This window comes from Mustela nivalis (genome assembly GCF_964662115.1).
Source record: "Mustela nivalis genome assembly, chromosome: 15".
NCBI classification, from domain to species: domain Eukaryota; kingdom Metazoa; phylum Chordata; class Mammalia; order Carnivora; family Mustelidae; genus Mustela; species Mustela nivalis.
Window position 1 is genome coordinate 31,461,427 of NC_139034.1, and position 25,409 is coordinate 31,486,835.

Genomic DNA, 25,409 nt, shown 5'->3' on the forward strand with positions numbered 1-25,409 from the left:
ATTTCTGTGCAGGTAGGCTGCTAACCTTACGTCTCTACCCGCATAGGTTAAGACATTTTGTCCCTAGCAGTTTTCAGAATTTTTTTTGTATCTTTGTGTTTTGCAAGTTTCATTATGATATGTCTTGGTGTTGACCTGTTTTTTTCTGATTTTTGAAGGGAGTTCTCTGTGCTTCTGTTTCCTTCCCCAGATTAGGGAAGTTCTCAGCTATAATTTGTTTCAACAAGCCTTCTGCTCCTTTTCCCACTCTTCTGGGATTTCTGTAATACAGGATAATCATTGTACTATGTGGACTGGCTGAGTTCCCTATGTCTATATTTGTGATCTAATAGTTTTCTTTCCCTCTTCTTTTCAGCTTAACTTTTTCTCTCATAATTTTATCTTCTATATCACCCGTATCATTTGATCTTCTGCTTCTTTCACCCTCATTGTGATTATATACAGTTGCTTTGGCATCTCAGTTATAGCATTTTCCATTTCAGCCTGATTCATTTTTAGGTCTTTTATCTCTGCAGCCAGTGTTTCTCTGGTGTTTTCTATGTTTGTTTGTTTGTTTGTTTCTTTCTTTCTCTCTCTTTTTTTAAAGATTTATTTATTTATTTGACAGACAGAGATCACAGTAGGCAGAGAGGTAGGCAGAGAGAGAGAGAGAGAGAGGAAAGCAGTTTCCCTGCTGTGAAGAGAGCCCAAGGCAGGGCTCAATCCCAGGACCCTGAGATCATGACCTGAGTCAAAGGCAGAGACTTTAAGCCACTGAGCCACCCAGGTGCCTCATGGTGTTTTCTATGTTTCTTTCAAGCCCAGCTAGTACTTATGACTGCTCTAAATTCTTGTTCAGATATATTGTTTTTCTCTGTTTTGAGCAATTCTGTTTAATTCCTGGTTATGATTTTTTTCTTGATCTTTCTTTTGGGGAGAATTCCTCTGTCTTGTCATTATATCTTGGCTTCTGTTTTGCAATCTTGTTATGTTTCCTGCTCCTGAGAGTAATACTATATTAAGAAGGGGTCATACATTGTCCAGGGTCTAGTGTTTCTGGTGTATGATGTGTGCACTCTGCTGTTGTGTTTTGCCGGCTCTTTCCCACAGGCCAGTCCTCCACAGTGTTCCTCCTTGCTGTAGTTGGGAGTGTTTGGAACTTTAACTAGGTGTGCTTTGATTTGTTTGCTAAGATAAGCCTCCCATATGCCATGTTCTCTCTTTCCAATAGTGCAGATTATTTTCTTAATCCTCAGATCAGTTTCCTAGTTGTTCAAAATGATTTGATGTTGATCTAGCTGTGTTAAAGGGATGATACAAGCTCAGGGTCCCCTTATCACTCTACCATCTTAACTTCTGTTTGTTGTTGTTGTCGTTATTGTTTTAAACACAGTGTTATATTTTGGTTCATGAGTTTAATCTTCTGTTCAGTCATTTCTGTACCTTGTATTGACTTAATGTTCTTGTTTTTACACAGATATTGTCCCTTGTGAGTTTTTTACTTTTGCTTTAGATGTTGCCTGACAGGAACAAGTAAATTTCACTGCCCATTACTGTTATTCTTTTACATTACCAACTATTACACTAAAATGACTAGACTATCAATTTATTAAGAGAGGAGAACTCATATTTTCTAAATCCTCCACTACCTTTGGCTCAAAATCAACTCTATGGGAGGCACTAGTACTGTAAGTCCTTATTTTGAGAGATGGCTCTCTTTTATTCCTGGACTTGGTGTCCTTTTAATGGAAAGCTACAATATTATGAGCCATAAAAACCCATGTTATATAAGACTACATTTTTTTTTCTGGTATTCTGAGATAGAAAGATGAAGTGAGAAAGACCTAGAGGTGATGATGCAGTTTGGAAAAGACTGCCACATATAAAATGTACATGACTGAAAAAGAGATGAAGTGTTTCCATTTCAGTATATTTGCAGGAAAAATTTCATGACCATATTCCTAGATTTCTGTGCTAGTCTAGTGAATAGGCTGTTTCTTGAGCTAAGAGTATTTGGAAAAATCAGTTTTCATTCTTCGGTTTGTTATCCCTAACTGGTGGTACTTTGTGAGTGGGGTTTTCCTTTGCTCAAGGTTTTCTTTCTTTTCTTTGTTTCCCCAATTTGATAGGCAAGGTCCCTGCTAAGCATGGGTGAGATGTTGGGTGGAGGCCTACTGATTGGTCCTGGGGTTGTCCACCGTTCTGTGACTCCAACATCAGCTGTGCTCTCATCCTCTGACTCCAGAAGCCACAACCACCTTTTCTGTGTTCTGCCTGCAGTGGCTGCAGGCAGAACTAGCACCTTTCTGTCATCTCTTGAAAAATACACTTACCCCAAAATCTGGAAGACAGGAGATTTCACTGAGGATTTTATAGTGAACAAAGAGGAGTAGATTTACCTCAAACATTCACATCATGCAATTTTAACATCTTCACTAGACAAGTCTATTTTATCCTCAGCTTGGTGGCAACTGAAGTTTTCTGCCTCCTTTCCTCCAAATAAAGCTCCTCTCTCCATTTCCTGGATTTTGTTTGGGAGCACTTAAAAATGTTCACCACTTTATTTTGGAGAGCAGTGAAAGCTATCATTATGAGGAGTTCTTTTGCCAGCCATTACCAAGATAATAAGTGTCTATCAGCTTCCCTTTAAAGCTGTTTTCTTAGCAGATTGCACTGTTTGCTCTCCAGCTGTCCACCTCCCTCACTTGAGAGTAAATATAAGAAGTCAAATGAGAAAAGTGTATAAGTAAATGGTGTATATAAGTGTATAAGTAAATGGTTTATGTTTCCATAAATGATAACTATAGTTTTAGGCCATAAGTACATTTTAAATATTAATTTTACCAAAAAGGAACGAAAAACATTAAAAAGCAAATTTCCTCTGAGTTCTTAGATTCAGGTCTTTCTTTCTGTGCCCTTTTTTTTTTTTTTTTTAAGATTTTATTTACTTATTTGACAGATATCACAAGTAGGTGCAGAGGCAGATGGTGTGGCGGGGGAAGCAGGCTCCCTATTGAGCAGAGAGCCCAATGCGGGACTCAATCCCAGGACCCCGAGATCATGACCTGACCTGAAGGCAGAAGCTTTAACCCACTTAGCCACCCAGGTGCCCCTCTTTCTGTGTCTTTGGACTTACTTATTTGTTGGTTCCTTTTGCCATTTTTATAGATGTTGTTAATATTGTTTGATTATCCTTGGTTGAAGCAAGGAAAAAAATTTTTTAAAAATATTTATTTCAGCTTCTTTGAGCAGAGCTGCAAATAAACGTATTTAAATTTTATCCTTCCCATTCCCAGCCTGTCTTTACTGAAGAAACATGTTCCAGTTATGAATATAGATGTTTGAAGTTATAAGTGCTTGTATTGAAGGTTTATTATTAGGAACGGAGACTTGTTTAGAAAAACCCATATGAAAACTTTTAAGAGAAACAATTGAGAACTCACATTCTCCCCCACGGGCAGTCTTTCTTATCTTACTTTTTATTATATTATGCATCTTTGGAAGCAATTTATGATCAGAATATCATGGTCAGTTTCATTTTAGACATCTTGTCAGAAAAGATTTATAGTAGGTAGTGGCATCTTGCATTTACATATACATCTGTTTTCTTAGAATTTATCTTCAAGAATTAGAATTTGAACTAGAATTTAGCTTCAAGAGACTCTAGTAAATCGGTGTTAATGATGATAACTGCTTTAGTGTATGACTTATTTTTTTGTGTGTGTTTAAGAAAAAAATTCTAACCTTTGGGGTAATATACAGAGCCTGGTGTAGTTGTGGAGTGAATGCTTTTCAAAGTTCTCAAATGCCAATTCTGATACCATCCCGCTAGTTTTAGCCAATCTCCTTCTGTGTTTTCTACCTTCCCAGCTACTTAGTTATCCTATGCTGAAAGGACAGGTCTTCATAATCATGTCAATTGCTTGCATTCTTTTCATTCCTGTTTTGTTGAGGTATTGTGCAAGTTGTTTTGTGAACATTTTCTTTAATCAACAGTCATAAACAAGTCATAGGTATGAATACCCCTCACAGGAAGGAAACAGGTTCAAGAGGAGTCTCCATTATGCTGGTAAAAAGAAGCAACAGGATTTCAAACTATGTTTCTCTGGCTCTGTGGAAAAGCTCTCCATTACATCTTATCTTTTCCAGCATGATGACATAATTCTGTCTGATTTGGCATTATTCTTTAACTCATGGACCCACCCAGTGATCTGACCTATCAGATGAGAGTCTTAGGGCTGATGACATTCTTGGGCACTTTGGACTGTTCAACTCGACCTTGCCCTGGGGCCAACTTTGCCACTAGGCCTGTGGTCCCAGTCCTGTCAGTTTTGCCTTATATCTCCAGTTTGCTGGCGATCCATCCAGCAGGTCTTGTTTTTGAGTTCATATCTTTAGGACAGCATCACCCTGAGAGCTGTATTTGAAAAAGGAGTACAAAATTCAAAATTTGCAAAGTTCAATATTTTTTAATAGAATATTTTAAAATCAAAGAATGCAATCCCAATTTTCTGTCCACTTGAGTTATTGAAGGACTGTTAAGACCTTTAAGAAAAAAAAAAAAAAAAGAAAGAAAAAAGAAAAAGAAAAAAGCAGGTCACAGCCTAGAAATTGAGTTCTCTGCTCAGAGTTGAGAGAATTTTTAAGAAGTTGGGGAGATAGGGACAACGGATGTCCCTTTTATTATTCCTATTGCTGCAGTCCCAGGGTTTTCAGTTCTTTGGTTAGTTGCAGTGTCATCAGAGTCTGGTGAAGCAGAATTTTTCACCAACCTAGCAACCCTAAGGATTTACCCTGGGGCCTACCCACATTTGCATTCTCCAAATGTAAACAGGAAACCAAAGGTCATGTGAACAGGCCAGGTTGGAATGCCCCAATCCCTAAAAATGCTCCTCTTTCCCCAGTGTGTCAAGGTGAGAGCCTTTGAAAAATTTCCCCCAAAAGCTTAAGAAATCATCTCATTCACTGGATTTGAATTGAATTCCTTGAGATGACTAATATGTACCTTCAGCAGCTCCAGCAACAGATGCCAGGATGATAAATGACAACTAGCAAAATGCTAATCACACATGAGCCTGGAGGTATAAAGTGATAGAAATAAAATCTCTGTGGGCCACTCTAGCTAGTGTAGCAGAGAGAAATGAGCTTGGGATTTGAAGCCAGAGGACCTTGGCAAATTCAGGGGATTTCTCTTTTAAAGTGTAATTTTTATGATTAAAAAAAAAAAAGATTTATTTATTTATTTGGGGGGGGGTAAAGCAGAAGTAGAAGGAGAGAAAATCTCAAGCAGACTCCCCACTGAGCGTGGCCGGACACAGAGCTTATTCGCACTACCCTGAGATCATGACCTGAGCCGAAATCAAGTCAACTTCTCAATCAATTGAATCACCTAGGTGTCCTTAAGTGTAATTTTTAGACCAGTTATATAATATCTCTATAAAACAGGTACAGTGAAAATACTCATTTTACTGTTAGGGTTTTTATTAGTATTACATGAGAATTTTTAGTACTAAAACACTTTGTAAAAATGTAAAATACTCCACAGATGTTTGCTGTTTGCATTATCATCATTATTATTACCTTGTTAAAATAAGGGAATTAATTTGCTTGAAAGGTACTCATTCTAAAAAGTGAGAGAGGGAACTCTTACTGAACCTTGTGATCCGATGATGGGATCCCACTTGCATGGGCTTTTAAAGGGAACTTAAGTCTTAGTTGAGTTAAGATCAATAAACCTTTACTGAAATACTTTTTCTAAGTACTATACTAGATTCTGAGATTCTGAGACAAATGAGGCATCATTTCTGCCCTTCAGAAGCTATAGACTGGAAGAAGAAACTAACATAACTGGACTATTTTGATACATTTTGGTCAGGATCAAATGAAGGTACATTCATGGTGATCCACCAGCACTCTCTGGGTCTCCAAATCCAATGGAGATTTCTTAATACTTAGAGGATTTCTTCTTTTCTTTCTTTCTCTTTTTTCCTTTCTTTCTTTCTTTCTCCCCTTCTTTCTTCCTTCTTCCAAGATTTTATTTATTTATTTATTTGACAGAGAGAGAGAGAGCATGAACAAGCAGGGGGAGCAGCAGAGGGAGCTGCAGAGGGAGAGGGAAAAGTAGGCTTGCCACTGATCAGGTAGCTCAATGACAGGCTCAATCCCGCATTCTGAGATCATGACCCAAGCCAAAGACTGACACTAAACTGACTGAACCACCCAGGTACCCCGATATTTAAAGGAGTGTTTTGCTGATTTTCCAACCTTGACACTCCTTTCTTCTTGAAAGTTGATGACCTCTGTCCATTTTTCACTTGCTTCATGACTTCTTACTCTATCCTACTCTTAAACATTGATGATTCCAAAAACTTCATCCTTAGACCTTTGCTTTTCTCATTGTACATTATCTCCTTGATCTCTCTCATTGACACTCTTGGATTTAGCTATCAGTTTATGCTATGATTTCTTATCTGTATATCTCCATGTATGACCTCTCCTTTGGGGCACAAACTCCCACATTTAACTTTCCTCTCTCCCTTCCCCCCATCTCTCTCTCTTTCTTTCTTTCTTTTTCACTTTTAAGGCTCAACCTGTCCCATATTAGGTCTAATTGCTATAATTTGACACCCGAGTTACCTTCCGCATTTCTAGGCATATTGATAGTTTCCCACATTGGTAGTCCCACTTTCTCATGACAGAATTAGAGTTTGTTTTCAGACCTTTTGCAGTTAGGATGTAAAAATGTGACTTATGTGCTACAGTCAGATATATCTGCATAGCACTTAGGGAAGGAAGCAACATAAGGAGGTAGCTGTGGGAAGACTGAACTGGAAAGTGATGGTAGAGGCATCTGGCTCTTCTGGGGCATTTGAGGCAGAGTTTTTGGCATCCAGTCTATGTAAGTTCAGGACCAAGCAGGTGGTGGCAGTGGTGGAGTCTCTTCTATAATTGACTATTTCTTCTGAGTGGTTTCAAGAAGTATATCACTACTATTGACTTCTCTGGTTTCTCTATAAATTCTGCAAGATAACAAGTACCCTTTAATAAATTATTTTTGTAAAACATCACTTGCAATTGCCAATATTGACCGCTATTAGCCTCAAATGAAGGGTTTTGATGTTATCTCTCAATGAAGGAGTGCAAACGTTTATATGTATATGTGCTGTAAGTTTTAATTTTTAGAAATACTTTATTTTTTAAGAACAATTTTTGGTTCATTGAAAAATTGAGCCTAAAGTAGAGAGTTCCCATATACCTCTTACCCCCTAACATGCACAACCTCCCCCACTATCAACATCTGATACCAGAGTTACAATTGATGAACCTATGTTGACATGTCATTATCACCCTAAATCTATAGTTTAATTTAGGGTTCACTCTTAATATTACATATCCTATGAGTTTTGATAAACATGTTGTGAAATGTATGTGTCATTTTAGTATCATCCAGAGAAGTTTCACTGTCTTAAAAGTTCTCCATATTCCATGGAGCACCTGCATAGCAAAGTTGGTTAAACATCTGACTCTTAATTTCAGCTCAGATCTTGATCTCAGTGTCATGACTTCAAGACCTGTGCTGGGCTCCATTCTGGGAATAGAGCCTCCTTAAAAAAAATCCTCTGTGCTCCAACTCTTCATCCCTCTACACTAATTCTTGGCAACCACTTGGCAACATTTTGCTATGTTCATACTTTTGCCTTTTCCAGAATGTCCTATAGTGAGAACCATGCTGTATGTAGCCTTTTCATATGTTGCTCCTTTCACTTAGTAATATGCACTTAAGGATCCTCCATGATTTTTATGGCTGGATAGCTCATTTCTTTTATCACCGAATAATCCATTATCTGGATGTATCACTGTTTATTTATCTATTCACCTAATGAAGTACATTTTAGTTACTTCCAACTGTTGGCAATTATGAATAAAGCTGCTGTAAACATTTATGTGTGGGTATTTGTGTGACTATATGTTTTCACCTCATTTGGGTAAAATCAAGGAACATAACTGCGGTAAAATTATGTTTAGTTTTGTGAGAAACTGCCAGACTGCCTTCCAAAGTGGCCATACCATTTTGTATTCCTACTACTGCTGCATGAGAGTTCCTGTTGTTCCCCATCCTCACCAGCATTTGGTGTTATCAGTGTTGGGATTTTGGCCAGTCTCACAAGTACATAGTGGTATCTTATTGTTTTAATTTGCAATTCCCTAATGACATATGATATTGAGCATCTTTTCATAGGCTTATTTTTCTGAAAGAATTAATTTTACTAATTTAAATTCAATTATTTAATATATAATGTATTATTAGTTGCTGAGGTAGAGGTAAATGATTCATCAGTTTTATATAATACTCAATGCTCATTACAATACATGGCCTCTTTAATATCCAGTGCCTAGTTACCCAATCCTTCCCACCCCCTTCCCCTTCAAGAACTCTCAGTTTGTTTTCTATAGTTAAGGCTCTTAAGGTTTGTCTTCCTTTCTGATTTCTTCTTGTTTTATTTTTTCTTCTCTTCCTCTCTGATCCTCTGTTTTGTTTCTTAATTTCCACGTGTCAGTGAGATCATATAATAATTGTCTTTCCCTGATTGAATTAATTCACTTAGCATAAAACCCCTTTCCATCCATATTGTTGAAAATGGCAAGATCTCATTTTTTGATGGCAAAGTAATACACACACACACACACACACACACATATGTATGTATGTATATATACACATACATACATATATATATGTATACACACACACACACACACACATCTTCTTTATCCATTCAACTGTCAATGGACATCTGGGCTCTTTCCATAGTTTGGCTATTGTGGACATTGCTGCTATAAACATTGGGGTACAGGTGCCCCTTGGAATCACTACACTTGTGTCTTTGTGGTGGATACCCAGAAGAGCAATTTCTGGTTCATAGCATTGCTCTATCTTTAACTTTTTGAGAAACTTCCATATTGTTTTCCGGAGTGGCTACACCAGCTTGCATTCCCACCAATAATGTAAGACTGTTCCTCTTTCTCCACAACCTTGACAGCATCTGTTGTTTCCTGATTTGTTCATTTTAGACACCATAACCTGACTGGTATGAGGTGGTATCTCATTGTGGTTTTTTAATTTATTTTTTATTTTCAGCATAACAGTATTCATTATTTTTGCACCACACCCAGTGCTCATGCAATCCATGCCCTCTATAATAACCACCACCTGGTACCCCGACCTCCCACCCCCCGTCCCTTCAAAACCCTCAGATTGTTTTTCAGAGTCCATAGTCTCTTGTGGTTCACCTCCCCTTCCAATTTCCCTCAACTCGCTTCTCCTCTCTATCTCCCCATGTCCTCCATGCTATTTGTTATGCTCCACTAATAAGTGAAATCATATGATGATTGACTCTCTCTGCTTGACTTATTTCACTCAGCATAATCTCTTCCAGTCCTGTCCATGTTGCTACAAAAGTTGGGTATTTGTCCTTTTTGATGGTCCATAGTGTATATGGACCACATCTTCCTTATCCATTCGTCATTGTGGTTTTGATTTGTATTTCCCTGATGCTAAGTGATGCTGAGCATTTTTTCATGTGTATGTCTTCTTTAAAGAAATGTCTGTTCATGTCTTCTGCCCATTTCTTGGTTGGGCTATTTGTTTTTTGGGTGTTGAGTTTGATTAGTTCTTTGGATACTAGCCCTTTATCTGATAGGACATTTGCCAGAATGGGAGAAGTCCCATTCTGTCAGTTGTCTTTTGGTTTTGTTTCCTTTGCTGTGTGAAAGCTTTTTATCTTGATGAAATCCCAGTAGTCCACTTTTGCCTTTGTTTCCTTTGCCTTTGGAGACATGTCTAGCAAGAACTTGATGCAGTTGAGGTTAAAGAGTTTGCTACCCCTGTTCTTCTCTAGGATTTTGGTGGATTCCTGCCTCACATTTAGGTCTTTCATCCATTTTGAGTTTATCTTTGTGTATGGTATAAGAAAATGGTCCAGTTTCATTCTTCTGCATGTGGCTGTCCAATTTTTCCAACACCATTTGTTGAAGAGACTGTCCTTTTTCCATTGGACATTCTTTCCTTCTTTGTTGAAGATGAGTTGACCAAAGAGTTGTGGGTCTATTTCTGGGCTCTCTATTCTGTTCCATTGATCTATGTGCCTATTTTTGAGCCAGTACCATACTATCTTGATGATTATAGCTTTGTAATAGAGCTTGAAGTCTGGCATTGTGATGCCACCAGTTTTGGTTTTCTTTTTCAACATTCCTTTGGCTATTTGGGGTCTTTTCTGGTTCCATACAAACTTTATGATTATTTGTTCCAGCTCTGTGAAAAACGTCAATGGTATTTTGATACTGTTTGTTTTGAATGTATAAAGCCTCCATTTTTTATTGCATCTCATTCATAGATTTTTTGGGTTTTTGACTTGATTAGATTTTTGTTCTTTTATTTCTCCAGAAAGAGATTCCCTAGTTTCTTCTATGCTTGTTTCAAGCCCAGCTAGTATCTTTATAATCATTATTCTGAACTCTAGTTCTGACATCTTACTTACATCCATACTGATTAGGCTCCTGGCAATCAGTATTGCCTCTTGTTTTTTTGTTTTTGTTTTGTTTTTAAGTGAGTTTTTTTGTCTTGTCATTCTGTCCAGAGAAGAATAGATAAACAAGAGAACAAAATACTAAGATGGTAACAACAATTCCAGAGAAATATACACTAAACAAGTCAGAAGAGACCCAAAACCCAAAAAAAATTTTTCTTAAAAAGAGAGAATGTAGTTACACAGGTGAACAGAACAATATACTGGATTCTGTTTGTATTTTGCTCTGTTTGTTAGAAAACTAGATCCCAAAATTATAAAGAAGAACTTATATATATACAAAAATAAAACTAAATACAATGAAAGGATAGAATGTAACTCTAAAAAGGAAAATTAAAGGAAAGAAAAAAAAAGAAAGATAAAGAAATTTAAAAAGAAGGAATATAAACAGGTGAACCAACAGAAATGCACTATACTGAGTGTATTTTGGTAGGTTAGAAGAAACTACATCTCAAAATTATAAAGAAAGAGAAACTTATATGTATACAAAAATAGAATTAAATACATTGAAAAGAGAATGTAACTGCAAAGATGAAGGTTAAAAAAGACTTTAATAAAAAAAGAAAAAATATGATCAAACAGTGAAGATGACAGAGCCATACACTAGGTTCTGGGTGTATTTTGGTCTGTTTGCTAGAAGAAACTGCATTCCAAAATTGTAAAGAAAGAAAAAGACATATATATACATATATACATATATGTGTGTGTATATACACACACAAAAATAAAATTAAATACAATGAAAGGGTAGAATGTAACAGTAAAAAATAAAAAAAGATGAAAAAACTTGCTAAGATATGAAATTGGTTGAAAAAGAAAAGAGAAAAAAATTAAAATTGAAAGACTAAAGAATTGTAGGAAAAAAGAAAAAAACCCCATAAGTTCTATATACTGTTTTCCTAATGTTGGAGTTTTGTAGTTCTCTATGATGGGTAACCTTGGTCTTACCCAGATGTTCTTGCTGATCTAGGAGAGGGGCCTGTTGGGTTGATTCTAAAGGATTTTTGTCCCAGGCAGAATTGCACTGCTTTTGCCAGGGGGGTCAGGTTAAGCAATCTGCTCTGGTTTGCTCTATATGGCTTTTGTTCCCTGAAGGCTTTCTGTGAATTTTAGGGGATGAGAATGAAAATGGTGGCCTCCCACTAATACTACTATGGTTTAGTTCCTGCATTTGTAACTGAAGGATATGCCACATTTTTATCTGAGGTTTGTGAAAAGAAAGATATATTTTATTGTTTAATAAAAACAAATACAGATTTTATTATTCATGGAAATAAAAAAATGTTTTTCCTGACACATTCATTAAAAAAAGAAAGAAAGAAAATGGCGGCATCCCATGCTCTGGCCCCAGAGTCAAAAGCTTGGGGCCCCACTCCTCAGTGTGCCCTCAGAGAAAAGTAATTGATCAGTCTTATTTCTCTCCCTGGTCTCTGTCTGCACTTTGTGCTCACAGCCTGTGACCCATCATTTCTCTCTCAGACATGTGACCCCGATTCAAGTCTCCAAACCCTGCAGACTCCCGTGGTGTATACCTGTGCCACTCCCCATGGGGATGGAAGGGGGGGTCTCCCTGTGATTCTGCTGCTTGCTGGGCCCCTGTTAGAGTGATTGCCTGAGCATGCCATGGTTCACAGTATACAGCAACCCTGAGCTGAAAGCCCACTTCTGGGCTTGCCAACGGCAGCTGGTTTCCCTGTTCTGATGCCCGGGAGCTCTGTCGCACACAGGCACCTTGGTCCTCCTGTGACTCCAGGGATCCAGAGGCCACACTGTCCTCCCATAGGATTCCAACCCTCTCTGCCACCAGAGCACCTTTTAGGTAGGGATGTCCCTCACCAGAGTAGACTTAAAAGAATTAATTGTAAACAATAAATTTGACATCCTATTCTGGACTGTCTTTATATTTTACTATGCTGGGAGCCTAAAACAATAGAAATGGCCCAGGGCTTTCTCAAGATCTGAGAGACTCTGCCTTGAGTTGCAGAAAGAAGAGTAAGGGATGAGGGAGAGAAAAATGGGGATGGTTATGAAGAAGTACATTGTCATAAGCGGAGGATAGTAGACTGAAAGAGAAATGGAATGAGCTGTAAGAGAACAGGGATGTTCTTTCCTTTCTTAGAGTTAGTCATTCACTTCTAGTTGAAGGGTGAACCAGAGTCTTCTGAATGTCTGCTACCTGGCTGTCTGGTGAGTAGGAGAAAAGCTGTGGAATAGGCTTTTGTGTGTAGCAGCAGTTCCCCTATGACCACAGGCCATAGTTGTCTGAAGTGAGTGACCGTTTTTATCATATAGGAAATACTTTGGTGTGTTCACCTTGACCAAGACAGAGTTGCAAGGTGTATTGGCCAAACTGTTAGCAGAACTTGCTTCCACATTTTCTTTCTGAACAATGAGCAATGACTGAATGAAGATCCATCATAGGGATGCTATTAAGATAAAATATGATCCACAAATAAGTGAAACCATATGATAATTGACTCTCTCTGCTTGACTTATTTCACTCAGCATAATCTCTTCCAGTCCTGTCCATGTTGCTACAAAAGTTGGGTATTCGTCCTTTCTGATGGAGGCATAATACTCCATAGTGTATATGGGCCACATCTTCCTTATCCATTCGTCTGTTGAAGGGCATCTTGGTTCTTTCCACAGTTTGGCGACCAAGGCCATTGCTGCTATAAACATTTGTGGAGCATAACAAATAGCATGGAGGACATGGGGAGATAGAGAGGAGAAGGGAATTGGGGGAAATTGGAAGGGAAGGTGAACCATGAAAGACTAAGGACTCTGAAAAACAATCTGAGGGTTTTGAAGGGGCAGGGGGTGGGAGGTCAGGGTACCAGGTGGTGGGTGTTATAGAGGGCACAGATTGCATGGAGCACTGGGTGTGGTGCAAAAATAATGAATACTGTTATGCTGAAAATAAAAAATAAATTTAAAAAAAGATAAAATATGATTATGGTGTGAAGAGGATTTAAAAGATAAAGAGTTTTACAAATGGAAAGTCCTACAGGATTGATTTTCCATTTTGGCTTCTCATTGATTCATATTTACCTGGTTTATGGGATCTTTAGGGTACACTGTTCTATGTTTAATGGGAAGAGTTATTTTGTTTCCTGAGCAAATCTTGCTATGAACACCTCACCACTTCCTTTTGTAGCAAAATGTACCTTGTGGTTACTCAATAACCTTCTTAATCATGAAAAAGTGAAAGTATTATTTAACCACAATTTATTACTTTCCCCAAAAGTTTTCAGTTAACAACATTTTTGGGAATTCCCTCTTACATTAAAGATCTCCCTTGATTTTGCCTCCAAAATGTGAGGTTGAGGTTTTGATGATTCTATTTCCATAAGTTGAGAGAAAATACTAGCAATTTTCTTATCTTCAAAAACCTTCAAGTGCTATCTTAAATATCTTATCTACATGTTATTTTTTTAATATTAGAAAGTTTCTTCTTTGTATTTTTCTTAAAGAAGTTCAGAAAAATATTTATACTTTAAGACAAAATGCCTTAAAAAGTGACTAGAATAAGGAATGTGGGGTTATAGCATTTTTAAAAATAATAAACATTTGTTATGGCTAATGTTTATGAGAAGAGTCAATGATATAATGTTGTTCTCATTGCATCGTTGGAGGCCAGTAATTGATAATACTTCAAGATTGTGGGAAGAAGTTTTTCATCCAAATTTTATTTTCTGCAAATTCATTAATTCTTCTAAGATTTAACACTAGTCAGGCTTCAGATTAGTGTTTAAATAAGAAAAGAAATGTTGACATTGACCAAATGAATAATTAACCACTACACAACATAGTATACAACTTTAACTTCTATAAATTTTGGAAATACTTATTCATCAATATTCATATATTACCAAGATTATAGAAGTCATCATACAGTACCTCCAGATTTCCTACTTTGGAAAAATGTTGTGCCTTCAAGTAGTTGTGTTTTCAGTTTCAGGGTGAAACTCTTCCATCCTGGAGCTAAATAGTTTTGAGCTAGTATACGTTATACTGCTGACTGAGCCTGAGGACTTCAGAGAGTTGTTCAGTTTTTCTTCCTTTCAGTGGGAAGCTACTGCCTTTAGAAAGTAGCACTGAGGAACTCAAGTTGAACACACTAAAAAGGCTTTTTTTTTTTTTTTTTTTTAATTTTTAAAGTAGGCTCCCTCCCAGTGTGGAGTCCAACATGGGGCTTGATTGAATTCACGACCCGGAGATCAAGACCTGAGCTGAGATGAAGAGTTGGATACTTAATTGACTAAGACACCCAGGTGCCCCCAAAAGGCATTAAAATATTTTTTTTCTTTTAAAGATGTTTTATTTATTTGAGGGAGAGTGAGATAGAGAGAGCGTACACCAGCAGGAAGAGAGGTGAAGGGAGAGGGAGAAGCAGACTCCCCACTGAGCAGGGAGCCCGATGTGGGACTTGATTCCAGGACCCAGGGATCATGACATGAGCTCAAGATAGATGTTTAACCGATTGAGTCACCCAGGCCCCCCTAAAAAGGCTTTTAAAAAAAGGATTTCATTTATATGGTTCTCAAAAATCTCAACACCTTAGTAATAGCTAAATCAACACATATTAAGATTCAATACCTAGCATTGCAAAGTAATCACTTGACATTTAGTGGTGGAAAGTGTCAACCAAGGAGCTGTGTCACTAGTAAAATAATAAATGATTTTGGGTAGGAAATTAGAGGCAAATATGGAATTCACATGGCTCTGTGCTGGACAGCTAAGTCTTATGGAAAATAGGGGGTCTGGGTGGCTCAGTTGCTTAAGCAAATGCCTTCAGCTCAGGTCATGATCCTGGAGTACTGGGTTCGAGTCCACATTGGGCTCCCCACGCAAGGAGTCTGCTTCTCCCTCTGACCCTCACTTCTCTCATGATCTCTCTCAAATAAATAAATATAATCTAAAAAAAAAAAAAGAAAATAGAAGAAAAGAACAGAAGAGTAAATAAATTGGAAAATGTGGGCAGGGCTCCATCTATATCAAATAGACTCAGCAAGGAATGGAGCATTGGTACAAGTGAAATTAAAACACCTTAAAAACCTGTGTAACTTGTGAGCACCTGGATGGCTCCGTCAGTCAAGTGTCTGCATTCTGCTCAGGTCATGATCCCAGGGTCCTGGGATCTAATCCCACGTAGGGTTCCCTACTCAGTGGGGAGCCTGCTTCTCCCTTTTCCTCTGCCCCTCCCCCTGCTGTGCACTCTTTCTTAAATAAATAAATAAATAAATAAACAAAATCTTAAAAAAAAATATTTGTGTGACTTGACATATTTGGAACAGAGTTCATCTTCTCCACCACCTCTCATCCTCCAGCCAGCTTCTCTTCTTGAGTCTCTTTCTCAGTTCATGGTTTATATACTCTATCTAAATCAGCTAGTGGTTTATACTCCTCTAAACCTGAGGTCTAAAAGTCATCTGAGATTCCTCCTCCTTTACTGACTTCACATTTGTCCCAAAGTTCTATTAATGTTACTTCCTACATTTGTTCCCTTCTCTGAATCCCCCAGGTTCATGAAATTATTATAAATGTCCCTGCTTTATCACTTGCCACTCCTGTGTCTCACCTAGAAAATATCTACTTGTTTTTCAAAACTTGCTCTAAAGATTACCTTTTTCCATTAAGACTGACTCTGACTCCAAACTGTTCCAGTAAAACTGTGGTTCTTAGCTTTGGTTGCACTGGAATCATCTGGGAGTTTCAAAAAACACAGCCACTTACAGATATTCTGATCTAATGAATCTGGGGTGTAGTCTACAGTAGGATTTTAAAATACTCCACAGGACAATCAAGATCGAAAACTACAATAAAATAATCTCTCCCTGTGTTGCTTTTCCACTGTATCTTATAGCAATGGTTCTGAAGGCTGATTAAACATCAGTCACTGGAGTGACTGCTTTAAAAATACAGATTTTGGGGGTTTCGGTGGACAGACTCTAAGGCAATCCCCAATGACCCCAACTTCTGGTGTTGAAGCTCTTATAAAAACCCCTCTCCTTGTTTATGGGTGGGATCTGTGACTAATATTCTGACAAATAGAATATGGCAAAGGTGATGGAATGTCACTCTGTGATCAATGATTACATCAGGTTGAATAAGTTCCTTGTTAGCGGATTTGCTGTTTTTCCTTGCTGGCTTTGAAAAAACAGTCTTCCATGTTTTCTGAGAAGGCTCTGGAGAGGGCCAAGTGGAAGAACTGTGCGCAGCCTTCAGGAGCTAATGATCTCTAGTCAATAGCCAAGGAGAAGCCAGGGACCTCAGAGTTACAGCCACAAAGAAATGAATTCTGGTAACAACTTGAAAGAGTTTGGAAATAGATTTACTGTCATGTGTCCAGAGGAGAAGTGAGCTCTGAGTGACCTTGTTAGCAGCCTTGCAAAGGACCCAGCCAAGCTGTGCCTGGACTTCTGATTTACAGAAATAGAGAGATAATCAATATGGGTTGTTTTAAGCTGTTAAATTTGGGGTAATTTGTTATATAGCATCAGAAACAAATACAAGGCCTGTTATGCTTTTTCTTTATAATCTATGCTACTTAAGGCCTCATTCTAAGATGAGAAGATAGAAACTGCTTCTCTGGTTAGATATCTGGATTGGGCCTCTGCAATGGCCCAATAGTAATTGTCTTCAAACCCTTTAAGTGTAAGCTCTAGGGTTCCAAAATCCGCCCTTCTACTCCCAAAGCTTTTGCGTGAGTGAAGTATGTCATTGCTGGGTGCAGTGAGCAAACCCTTGGTGTTTTCAGGGGTATCTGATCTTATAGGTGATACTTGGTAGGCAATGCTGGGGTGACCTTCTAGAGGTGGTTCTGAGGACTTAGGGGTTCCTGCAAATGGAGGCCTAACCTGACTGGTGATACCAGTTAGGTAAAGAATTGCCATTCATCTTTTTCCTTTCTTTTCTCTTTTCTTTTCTTTCCTTCCTTCCTTTCTTTTTTCTTTAAAGATTTTATTTGTTTATTTGACAAAGAGGGAGAGAGCACAAGTGGGGGGAAGGGCAGAGGGAAAGAGAGAAGCAGACTCTCACTGAGTGTATAGCCCAACATGGGGCTGGAACCCAGGACCCCGGGATCATGACCTGACCTGAAAGCAGATGCCCAACCGACTGAGCCACCCAGACAGACCTCATCTTTCTTTTCTGATGTGAAATCTTCCTGTTGACACTTAAAGCAGAGGGCAAGGAGATAGAGATGAGGGCTCTCTCTGCAGGTATTCTCCTCTAGGATACACCTGTTGGAACAGATTCCAGGCGCCCTCCTGTAGCTTCCTGGTCTGAGCTGTATTCAAAGGTTTGATCAGGGAGGAAGAGGAGGGGATTCTATATGGGGTAAGAGATTACATGATATTGAATTTCAAGGTCCTTCCTGACTCTAAGATTATTTGATTCTAGAATCTGCAGTACTCTTAAAATTATTTTGTGAGAAGGAACTTCACATCTAGGTAAATGCAATGGTCATTAGTACTGGTCTATTGATAAGTGTCCACTCAGTTCTTTTATTCCAATAAAATCTATATATTACAGGCTGGGCACTTTCTCAGAATTTCTAAATCAGTTGCTTGTTGGAGTTTCATTAATGTTGTCCTTTTATCATCATTTTAGATTCCTCTTCTTTCAGATTATCAAAAAGTATTGTCTTATAACAAAAAAATATATTTCTAGTAATTTACATTTGGTGCTTATGAGTCACCTTACTTTAGCATTTTTTTGTTTTTTAAAAAAATTTGTTCTTTTAATTTCTTTTCAGTGTTCCAGAATTGTTTATGCACCATACCCCGTGCTCCATGCAATATGTGCCTTTAGCATTTAAATTACCATTTATAATAGTGAACTTTTTAGTGATTATCCTAACTTGAATTTCACATAAAACAGCAACAAAAACAACACACAAAACAACAAGGAATCACTTTTATTTCTGAAACACAGTAAAGGATCAGTGCCTTTTTAATAGATTTTCTATCATCGTATTGGATTAAAGACATTGAACATACTCTGGAATGCCTACTGAAGAGTCACAGAAGACTCTTATCTTTTCTTGAAATTAGTAACCTTTTAACAGTATCAGATCCGGGATTGTTTATGAATATATACTGCATGTCTACCCTGATTCAAGATTAAAACAAAACGCTTTCTGTGCTCAAGGAACTTCAGGCTAGTTGAGGAGGAAAGATGTGTGCATGTGAGGCAATAGAAGAGAAAGGGTCAATTATGTGGAGCACAAATAACTAGTTCAAGGGAGGTTAGACATCAAAGCAGGTTTGAAGTTTCAAGGAGGATTCTGGAGAAAGAGCCAGTTGGCTGGGCTGAAAGGGTTGTAAGAAGTAGGTGGGAAAAAGAGAGGGAGGCAGGTGTTGTCCATCAGCGTGGAAACATGAGGGAAGAAGAAAAGCTCGGGGCACCATATTCGTTTCTTAGGGCTGCCTGACAATATATCACAAGTTAGATGGCTTAAAACTCAGAAATTTTTCCTTTCACCATTCTGGAGCCCAGAAATTCAAAATCAAGATGGCAGCAGGATCATGCTGCTTCTGAATGCAGTAGGGGATAATTGTTCCATGTGTCTCTTCCAGCTTCTGATGTTTCCTGCCATCTTTTGGTGTTCCTTGGCTTGTAGATGCCAGGTCCCCATCTCTGTCTCCCTCCTGGTGTGACGTTCCTCCTGTGTCTCTGTGTTTCTTCTTGTCTTCTAAGGACAATAGTCACCTTAGCTAAGTAGATTAAGGGCTCATTCTATTCCAATAGGACCTCATCTTAACTTCTATTTAAATTACATTTCCAAAAACTAGTTTTACAACAGGTCACACAGATTCTGGCAGTTAGGATTTCATGGTCTTTTGTGGGGGGGACACCATTCAACCCATAGCGGCATCTAAGGGGGTTCATTGGGAAGTAGCGGACCAGCCCCGAATGCCAAACTGAGGTCTGCAGAAGTAGGCTCTAGGAGTCCCTGAAGAAGTATGAAGACCCGAGCACTGTGCAGAAGAGGGTGGCATGCTGAAAGCATGGAGGGATATTAATAATTTAAATGAATTTGAAGAGAGGGAGCAAGATGTGGAATAGTGTGTATGGTACGATAAAGTATACATTTTAAAAGAGAGACTGTAGACTCTAAGAGACAAACTGAGGGTTTTGGAGGGGGTGTGGGGGGTGGGTTGAGCCTGGTGGTGGGTATTAAGGAGGCATGTACTGCATGGAGCACTGGGTGTGGTGCATAAAGAGTGAATTTTGGAACACTGAAAAAAAATAAAATAAGAAAAGATTTTACAGACCTATTAATACAAAGAACAACAACAAAAAGAGTGGTATAGCCTTACCTATATAGAGACTGTATCAGAAAGAATCGGAAAATCACAGTTCTTTCCTCTAAGAAGAAGAACTCCGGGCCCTTGGGACAGAAGTGGAACTGGGGACTTAGTTTCCTCTATAAAATCTATTTAACTGCCTGCTTGGTTTATTTTTTTAGTTGTATACATGATTACCTACACAATAAGTAACATTGCAAAAAAGTAAACCTGAAAAATAGACGTGAGGCATTTTACTATGTAAAGCAGCCATAAGGTAACTTAAAAAAATTGTAATCGTGTTATTAGAGGACAAATGTATTTGTTCTCCACATTTAAATTTCTTTATATTGAGTTTTCTAGATAAGGCAACTACTGTGTTGGCCTGTGTGTTTGAGGGGGACATTCTCCCTACTCCCGGCTGCCTTTTCTGGCGTCCGCGTTGCTTTAACTATTTAACTTTAAAACTGTGTTCTTCCCTTGCTTTAAAGTCACACCCTCTTTCTCAATGACCTAACGATAAGACTAATTGTGTGGCCGGTACTACCCAGAGGTAGGATGACCTTGGCGCCCATGCTAAAGGACTGGGACCTAGAGAACAACTTGACACATCTATTTCCAGACCTCCCATGAGTCCTGAGGAGGAAGAGAGGAGGCTGGGCTGTGCTGGTAGCTTCCCTCTGGCAGTGGTGAGTGGGAGAGGTCGGTGGGGCAGTGCGGGGGAGGCCACGCAGAAGTCTGGCCTAGAGAAGCATCCACAGAGAGATCTCCCCTGCGGCAGGCAAGAGATGAGAGCTGCCTTTCTTACTATGCCTCAGATTACTTCCTTTGCCTCCAGGCTGCTACGTTCAAAGAGATAAGTGTTAAGAACTACAGAGAGCGGGGCCCTGGGTGGCTCAGTGGGTTAAAGCCTTTGCCTTCAGCTCGGTCACGATCCCAGCGTCCTAGGATTTAGCCCCGCATCGGTTTCTCTGCTCAGCAGGGAGTCTGCCTCCCCCTTGCTCTCTGCCTACTTGTGATCTCTCTCTATCAAATAAATAAATAAAATCTTAAAAAAGAAAATAAACAACTACGGAGACTGGTTTCCACAGATGGGTCATCCTTGTCATTTTATCAGGGCCTTCTAGGACGTTGCTACCAAAGCTCCAAAAAGCATAATGCTGCAAAAATCTAATTCTTCGCCTTTGTAATCTCCGGACAGTTCATACAATGGCAGCACTTGAAATTGGGGAAGTTAAAATCAGGCAGAAAATTTGTTTTGTTTTTAAGTCCTTCCATTGAAAGAGGCTCAGAGTATGCAGAGCGGAGAAGCCCTGCCCTTGCAGCATGGGCCTCCCTGGGTGTCCAAGCCTTTGGTACAGCGCCTCTAGCAAATGTAAGAGGCGTGAAGCCTGGGAGTTAATCAATTAAATTCAACACACTTGCCGAGCACCGTCATGAGCCAGGTAGTGGGGAAGATAAATAAGACACATTTTTCAGTCTCTGGTGGGAAAGACAGACATACAGACATATAAAAATCAATCTAGGTCTACAGTTCCTTCTGCACATTTATGAAACCCCAAAACCTCACGGAATTGAATTATTTTTCCTATAACCCATCTGGTAGCAAAACTTGAACTGATGTGAGTCTATTTATATATATCCTTTATTTATCCCCCTTAGGGTGACTCTTCAAATGTTTTGCTTAAGAAAAATTAATGGGATGTTGCCCCAGATGCCACTCGGGATGTTATATAACATTGTTGATTATGCACCAGATTTCTTTCCTAAAATCCAAAAAATTCAGAATACGAAGACACATATGGCACCAAAGGGTGGGTATTAGGGTCTATGGACCTGTAATTGTTAAATGCTTCTTTCTCTGGAGAAGAGCCTTCTTTCTCTGGCGCCTGATATCTTCTAGGATGAGGACACACACAGGTGGCATTTTCTCTGTTTATGGCAAAAAACTTTTTTAAGTAGGAGCTGGAACCCAACTTTCCCTGGAACCAGGGTTTTCGACCTTTCTAGTTAGGATCTTATAGTTTCCTTAGGCTTTTTGAATAATTTTCTTTCTTCACTGTAAGTTTTGTCTTGCCAAGGACTTATTCCCTTTTCCTATTATCCCCCAATTTTTCCTTGTAAGTATTGTTTAATCCTGGTACACTTTGATTGTTTCTTCCAGAGCTCTAATTAGCCTGTGTCCTACTTAAGCTATGGACTCCATTTGAAATGGTAGGTATCGGGAACCTGGAGTCTGCCTCCAGAACAGGGATATTCCGCTCTTCTGATAAAAATAGTTTTCTACAATCTTAATTTAAAAGTGTTTCTTAATAATGTTGACCCCTCGTCCCCTTGTCCTCCCTCCTTTCTTCCTATAGACAGACATTGGCTTGTTTAACTTTCGCAAGTGCCAAGTTCTCTTTCTTTGGGACTATGAGCTCACATCAAATGTGTCTAGGCATCCAGTTCTCTCACTTGAGCAGGACAGAATGACTTGAGGGGTCCTCGTCCCTGTGAAATTTGAGGCCGGGGGAGGGGGTGTCCCCCTGGTGCTTCTCTGACATCTGAGAGGTAAATCACTCCCTGGAGGGGGTGGCAGCCTCTTAGGGGGGCTTGGGGAGGCTTTCTAAAGTCTGCAGCATTGAGTACAGACATTTCTGTGTGGGAGACACTTGCCTGAACTAGAGGAGGACACAGGACCTGTGGATTGTTCCTGGATGGACTCACCTGATGGGAATCAGAAAGGAAGGAAGCCTTTAGTTTTCTAAGGAACATCTAGGAATGAAAAACCGGTGTTCACTGGGTGTTATATGCAACTAATGAATCATGGAACACTACATCAAGAACTAATGATATACTATACAGTGGCTAACTGAACATAAAAAAAAAAAAAAAAGAACCAGAAGAAACAGCATTCCAAGCACGAATACATTTGTAATACCTTTTGTTAGATTGTCTGTTTCCCACCCATCGCATGTAGGAAAGCTGGTAGAAAGGAAAAAAAATCTAGTGTGATTATTTTTAGAGATAGCATGTGAGAGTTCCTTTTACTATTTGAAATCTTCTCTTTCTTTCCATTAAAAAAATTATCCCCAAATGCAATTCTTCATAGAAAATTTGGAAAATATGGCCTTGCTATAGAAGAAAAGAAGGATTCCATTATTTTGCTAGAAATGACCATTTTTAATTATTTTGGTGTATGCCCTTATTCACTTCTTTCTAAGTTTATTTAAAAACGTCAGTGGATTGATATACTAGCATGCATATAGTGTATGTCTGGACATGAAGCATGTGGATCTACCAACAATTTCGTAATGGCTTTCATATTTAAAAATATGTCAGGTTCATCTCTTTCAACAAATTTACTTTAATTCCATCATTTTTTTTTTTTTTTCTGATTCTAGTACTAAAGAAGGGCTTATGTTTTCTTCTAGGGGTTTTATGTTTTCAGGTCTCACATTTAGATCTTTAATCCATTTTGAGTTTATTTTTGTGTATGGTGTAAGAAAGTGACCTGAGTTTTACTCTTTTACATATAGTCGCACAGTTTTCCCATCACAATTTATTGAAAAGACTGTCTTCCCTCCCCATTGTGTATTCTTGCATCCTTTGGGGAGGATTTTTAAGTGTTGGAGTGAGCTAGTGAAGAAGTCCTAAGGACATTATGGATGAGTTGAGTGTCTGTGAGTAAGTCATCAGTGTTTGTTAATTGACACTTAACTGAAGTTAGCCTCTACCCCCTCACAGAGACAGTTATCTTCCCTGATGACTACATTTCAAAGGAATGACTTCCTGATCCTTGAGAAGGATACTCCTGGGTTGTAAACGGGGGCCAGAAGCTAGGAGAGGATTTACATCTCCAGAGTGCAGAGAAAGAATTCACAAGTGAAAGTTTCCAAAGTAAAGGCTCTACGAATAAGGAGGTCAGGGTACCGTAGTCAGGAAGAATGTATAACTTTAGTCCGGCTTAGGGAAACATTAAGACCATCTTGGCAAGCTGGTGGAGGCCCTAGCAGACTGTTGAAGAAAGAGATCGCTTCAGGACATGGTCAGTAGGGACTTAGAGCAGCTCTCTAGCGCCAAGAAGACTGTTAATAAGTAAGTATCATAGTGCATTTTAAACTACATTTGCATTAATTTATAAAGAAGACAGTTCAGCCTCTAATGGACTTTCAAAATCCAGGCCCTTTTACTGACAGCAGTCTTTAGTAATTCATTCTGTTGTGAAAATTAATTTTTGAGCTTAAAACAAGATGCTGAGTGATTTTCAGCACAGCGAATGGTTATATTAGATGGAGAGGGACTAACAGAAAACAAAAATGCTCTCTCAGTGTTTCCCATTTAGTACTAATCAGGCTTGAGAAAACCAGTTCTCTGGTCACTGTTACTGGTGGTTACTTTTCCCTCAAGAAGCTAATGAAACACAGAAGGTGTACAACTCTTACATCACAGAAATGGATTGTTCAGCACAATGTCCTCAGGGTTGAAGTATTGTAGCACATGACAGAATTCCTTCTTTTTGAAGGCTGAATAATATTTCATTGTATGTATCCACCATCTTTTCTCTGTCCGTTCACCCATAAGTGGATATGTAGTTTGCTTCTACCTTTTGGCTCTTAGGCAGTGGGCATGGGTGTGCAGACAGCCTACGAGATCCTGTTTTCAGGTCTTTTGGATTAAACAAGTGAAGTGGGATTGCTGGAGAGGAAAACAACACAGGTGGCTGATGAGTAGGTTCTGAAATCATTTCAATTTTCACTTCCTACAAGTAGTTTCTGATCAAAATGTTGGTGCTCAATAGAAAAGGATTCAAACGGAATTTACGTAGACACATGGAAGGTAGGGATAAGAGTTTTAGAATGAGAGAAACAGGTGTTTAAAATATTGGGCGATTTCCTTTCTGTCCTCCCCAGCCTTGTCCAGTGGGAGGTGGCCTAGATGTGTGGAAGTTGTGTGAAAGAAAGCTCTGGTGCTAGAATTCTTCAGACTCTGGGCTAGTCATCAAGGGGTGCCTGGAGCCTGAACTGGTTTGTGAAATGTGTGCATTGGGCAGTCTTTGGCTGTCACCAGAAGCCCAGGAAGTCTGTGGCTCTGAAGGAGCTGAGAACCACTGGCTGTCTTGCTCTCTCCAGTCAGTACTCACCGTGTGGCCTTGGAAAATCACTTGACCTTGGGGACTCCTCTCGGTGTGTCTTTGAGTGGATGGTGATGAACATCTCACAGGTTTGGTATAAAAGGTAATGATGAGATGAGAATATAAAGTGTTCTGATATTTAGAGGCTTAATAATGGTTTATTTTCTTTCTTTTTCCCTTCCCTCCCAGGCTTGTCAGAGTAGAGCCATTCTCTGGAGAATTAGGGAACCGTGGGTTCTGCTCTGAGCTCATCCTAAGAAATGTTAAAGCTAAGTAATTTCAAAGTTACAGGAAGAAGACTCCCTATTAAATTTAAAATTTAATACCCTTTGCTGCTATGATCACTTACCAGAAGTGGCAACAAAAGCCCCAGAAAAGTGCACCCAGCTGGGATTCATTCTGGCAAGCATCTCCTAAATTTAGGCCAGTGCAGGG

The 25,409-nt window shown here is 39.0% G+C and overlaps 1 long non-coding RNA gene across 3 annotated transcripts in view; it reads left to right on the forward strand.

Annotated features, from left to right (window-relative positions):
- The window catches only part of LOC309849253, a 323,232-nt gene that overhangs the window by 93,671 nt on the left and 204,152 nt on the right, over positions 1 to 25,409 (forward strand). The window lies entirely within an intron of this gene.